Below are 5,781 nucleotides of genomic sequence, written 5' to 3'. Positions count from 1 at the left end.
ACACTTTGAACTTCCTCATTTCACTTCCTCACTACCTATCACAGTTTCGGAGGCCCTGAAATGCCAGCATAGCACCAAACCCCCCCAAATGACCCCCAAAGTAGACACCCCAAGGAATTTAAAAAGTGTCATGATGAGTATTTTTCAGATCTAATTTTTTCTCACAGGGTTTTGAAATATAAAAAAAGAAAAAATATGTGTTTGTTTTCTTTCTTTATTTCCAAAAACTTGTGGCAACAAACGAGATCTGAAAAATACTTGCCATGCTTCTAATCAAATTCCTTGGGGTGTCTACTTTCCAAAAAGGGGTCATTTGGGGGGGTTTGGTGCTGTCCTGGCATTTCAGGGCCTCTGAAACTGGGTTAGGTAGTCAGGAAGTATAATGAGGAAATAAAGCCCTTTAAAAGTCTGAAGGTGCTTATTGGATTTTGGGGTCCTGTACTTGGCTAGACTGCCAAAAAGTCTCTCACATGTGGTACCCCCATACTCGGGAAAAGTAGCAGAATGTATTTTGGGGAGTAATTTCACATATACCCAAGGCATGTGTGAGCAATAAATCATTTAAGTGACAATTTTGTGTAAAAAAAAACTTTTTTGTTTGTCATTTTCCAAAAACTTGTGGTAAAAAAATAAATTCTTCTATTGACTCAATATGCCTTTCAGCAAATAATTTGGGGTGTCTACTTTCCAAAAAAGGGTCGTTTTGGTGGGTGGGGGTATTTTATGCCCAGCCTTAGAAGTTTATGCCACACATCACTCACTCTTCTAACCACCTGAAGATCAAGCCTTTTCTGACAATTTTTGTTCACATGAGAAAAATCTGTATTGTTTTGCCAGGAAATGACTTTGAACCCCCAAACATTATATATTTTTATAAAGCAGACACACTAGTGAATAAAATGGTGGGTGCTGCAATTTTTTATGTCACATAGTACTTTTAATGCACAAAAACACAATATATTGGCCAATTATTTGGTAAAATATAAAAGATGATGGTATGCCGAGTAAATAGATACCAAACATGACATGCTTTAAAACTGTGCATGCTCCGTGCAATGGCGACAAACTGCATACATTTTTAATATCCATAGGCAATACTTTAAAAGCCTGTACAAGCTACCATTTTAGATTTACAGAGGAGGTCTAGTGCTAGAATTACTGCCCTTGATCTGACGTTCACGGCGATACCTCACAAGCATGATGCAACTGCTGTTTACATACCGACACAGGGTCAATGCTTGCGCACGCAGGTGCGTGGGGGTTGGGGGGGGGCGCAAGGGTGCTTTTTTTTAAGTTATTTTGATTTTTTTAATTATCTTACACTGTCCCTTTAATTTTATTTAATTACTTTTAAAGCTACCACAGGGAATGCAAATATCCCCTATAACTTTAATGGGAATTGTCATATATTCTTTTTTGAGAAATCTGGGGTCTATCAGACTCTAGATATCTCCTCTGTCCTTACATTATCTAATATCACCAAGATCGGTGTGATCAGATGCTTTCCCAATTTACAAATGGTGCTGTTTATATCCTGCAAAACTGAAGTGATGAAATGCTCGTAGCTTCCGATTTCTTAGACTATAGAGATGATTGGCACCATTTCGGTCTCCAACCTGCTCTATGGTCAGCTGACAGAAACACCGGCTGCATTCTCAAGTTCCCCCGATGGCACAGGACTGCCCAAGAAGGCTATGGAAGGCAGCGGGGGGGCATTGTCTCCCGCTGGTTGTAAAAGCAATTCTGCAGTTAATTAGCTGCTAGGATTGCTTTTACAATGAAGCTGATTGCCAGCTGAAAACAATTATACCAGGATGATGCCTGCAGCTGTAGGCATCATCCTGGTATAACCATTCAAAGCCCAGTGATGTACCAGTACGTTGCTGATCCTTGTTGGGTATATATGCTAAGTTCTTTTTTTTTGTATGCAGCCTGTGGGCTGAATGAAAAAAAGAAGAAATCTCTGCCAGAAAAAGTGTGTGGTATGCCCACCAGTAGAATATACCACCCTGCATCCACCCACTTCTAATGGTGGGCACACATTAGATTGCAAGGTGCCACATGAGCCATTTCCAAGACTGTACAAATGTCTAAATAGTGGCACACTTGAATAAAAATTGTCCACATATAAGTGGTACCTCATATAGAAAAAGGATGACATCAAGTACCAAACTATCTTTCCACTGCTCCCCATGTAGCCTGGGCCTGTTGCCCTCTCACACCCATATCTGGCACGCTTTCTGGGGAGCAATTGTTTGAATGCAAGGCGGCCAAAAAAATTAATGAGGGACTCATCAACACAGATTATTAGCTGGGGAGTATAGACATGTGCAAATTTTTGGTTAAGGTGATTTACGAGGGGCCAAATTTTGTCTACCGCCTCTATCCGGCCTTCGGGGTACTATTCCTCCCACTGACACCAACAAGGAGGCACCATTTCTTCCACTGGCATCAACTATGGGGCATGTTTCATTCCACTGATACCAATGATTGGGCACAATTCCTTCCACTGATATAAACAATTAGGCACTATTCCTCCAACTAATACCAAGGGTGGGGCACTATTCCTTCCTCTGATACCAATGATGGGATACTATTCATCCCACTGACACCAATGAGGGGGCACTATTCCTTCCACTGACACCAATGATGGGGCACTATTCTTCCCCATGACACCAATGATGGGGCATTATTCTTCCCCCTGACACCAATGATGGGGCACCATTCCTCCCACTGTCATCAATGATGGGACACTATTCATCCCACAAAACACCAATGATGGGGCACTATTCCTCCCTCTGACACCAATGATGGGGCACAATTCCTCCCACTGATATAAACAATTAGGTACTATTCCTCCAACTAATACCAAGGGTGGGGCACTATTCCTTCCTTTGATACCAATCATGGGGTACAATTCATCCCACTGACACCAATGATGGGGCACTATTCTTCCCCATGACACCAATGATGGGGCATTATTCTTCCCCCTGACACCAATGATGGGGCACCATTCCTCCCACTGTCATCAATGATGGGACACTATTCATCCCACAAAACACCAATGATGGGGCACTATTCCTCCCTCTGACACCAATGATGGGGCACAATTCCTCCCACTGATATAAACAATTAGGTACTATTCCTCCAACTAATACCAAGGGTGGGGCACTATTCCTTCCTTTGATACCAATCATGGGGTACAATTCATCCCACTGACACCAATGATGGGGCACTATTATTCCCCTTGACAGCAAAGATGGGGCACTACTCTTTCCCCTGTCACCAATGATGGGGCACCATTCCTTCCACTGTCACCAATGATGGGGCACTATTCATCCCACTGACACCAATGATGGGGCACTATTCTTCCCCCTGACACCAATGATGGGGCACTGTTCCTCCAACTAATACCAATGATTGGACACTATTCCTCTTATTCACCACCTTTCACTGACAAGCACTATGTCATTTTTTTTACTCCTACCCGACTTGAAGTGGTTAACATACTATCACCACTATCACCAGTCAGTCTCCCTTATCTCCGCCACACCATCATTTGGTGACGCTGTACTGCACTGGTGACAGTATGTAGAAAAAAAAATTGTGAAAAAAAATTATTTAATTTCTTCATTTTCAAAAACATTGTGACAAAAAATGACAACTTCAAAACACTCACTATGCCTCATACTAAATACCTCAGACTGTCTACTTTCCAAAATTTCAACATTTTCACTCTTTTTTTCATTTATTTAGCAAAAAATAAAAAAGCCAGTGGTAATCAAATACCACCAAAGGAAAACTCTTTTTGTGTGAAAAAAATATTCTAGTTGCATTTGGGTACAGTGTTACATGACCAAGCAATTGCCAGTTAAAATAGCACAGTGCTGAAGAGGAAAAAAAAAATGGTCTGTCATGAAGGGGGTAAAACCTTTTGAGGGCCAGTACTTAAAGTGATTTTAAAGTTATTTTTTTTTAATAACAAGCAAGTTATACTTACCTGCTCTGTGTAATGGTTTTGCACAGAGGAGCCCCGATCTTCCTGTTCTGGGGTATCCCACTGGTGCTCTGGGCTCCTCCTCTTCCCAGTGTGCCACCATAGGAAACCATTTCCTATGGTGGCACATATGCAGGCTTGTTCCCAAGCCACGCTCTCTGTGTGTTTATTGACACACAGAGTACAGCTCCTTTGTCATTGGATTTGACTGACAGCATCAGGAGCCAAAGTTTCCCACTGCTCTCACTGAGTCCACTGAGAAGGGATAGAGAGAAGAGCACCATTGCTCTCATGCACATTTGAGATAATTTGGATTGAAATCAGGCTCGGGAAACTATTTTGAGGGGAACTGACAACAGACTTCTTACCCTAATACGGAAAATACATTAAAGTGAAAAAAAGAACACAAAACAAAAACCTTCAGTCTTTACAACCACTTTAATGTATCTATCTATATACAGTATATAGGAGATATTTACCCTCATTACCTGTCATTACAATCGGACAGGTAATGAGGAAATTGAGGAAACTTCACCCAGTAGGGACACAGCAAGAACCAAGTTCCAAGTCCTTCACCCTGTGCAGCACAATACATTAGCTGGCTTTTCATTTAAAAAAATTCATAGCCACTGTCCAATGCCAGGCAATTGCGACCTATTTAATAAGGCATAATGCAATTATTTTAAAATGTATGTCATTATTTTACAGGTACTAATTTTCAGCACCTGAAGAATAAGAACTAATTTCATAAAATGTGTGGAATAGGTGCAGCTGGTCTGAACTAAAAAAAAAAGAGGCACTTCTCAAACACACATGGGGCAGCACAGTGGCTAAGTGGTTAGCACTTCCGCCTGGCAGTACTAGGGTTGTTGGTTCGAATCTCAACCATGGCACCAACTGCCTGGAGTTTGCATGTTCTCCCTGTGCCTGCGTGGGTTTCCTCTGGGTACCCCGGTTTCCTCCCATACTCCAAAGACGTGCTGGTAGGTGAATTGGTTCTTGTCTAAATTTTCCCTGTGTGTATGTATGAATGTGAGTTAGTTATGGTCCTTAGATCGTACGCTCCTTGAGGGTTAGGGACTGATGTGAATGTACAATATATATGTAAAGTGCTGCGTAAATTGATGGCACTATATAAGTACCTGAAATAAATAAAATAAATAAATAAATCAGTTTTCAAGGCGCAGGACCCCAAATCTCTGACTGGAAATCAGATACAGCTAGGTGCATCTATGGTAAACTCTATGTGGTTTCAGTAAATAAAGTTTCCTGTTTTCCTTGTTGCAATGAAACAAAAAAAGCACATGTGGACTGTGCACTGTCTGTTCTGTAGGGCTATATATAAATATTCTAAAAGGTTATGGGCCCAGTCATAGCCTGTTATAACAAATACGTGCAAGATACAGCAACAAAAAGAAAATTGCAAAGGAATAAAAGCAAATGGCCATTAGCACAGTTGCAACAGTTATCATTTGCAAATCTGACTACCGGTCTTGGAAATTCAAGATGAAAATGCTGCTAATAAGAGAAGGTGTGTGGAAATTTATAAATGAAGTCAGGCCAGAACACCCTTCAGATAAGTGGATAGAGAAAGATCACAAAGCTCAGAACACAATCTATCTTAGCATGGAAGATTATCAAATCATACATAAATGCATAGTTGCCAGCATTTCAAAACAATTTTTAGGGACACTTTTATTCCTGTATGTCCAGAAAGACAGCGTAGGTGGAGCAGTATGTTAATTAGGGGTGGGGTATTAATGGGTGTGGCTTGCCTTACTCTG

The sequence above is a fragment of the Staurois parvus genome, unplaced genomic scaffold (genome assembly GCF_062004578.1).
Source record: "Staurois parvus isolate SC_StPar_1 unplaced genomic scaffold, SC_StPar_1.0 ptg000249l, whole genome shotgun sequence".
NCBI lineage: Eukaryota > Metazoa > Chordata > Amphibia > Anura > Ranidae > Staurois > Staurois parvus.
This window is presented reverse-complemented; position numbering follows the sequence as displayed.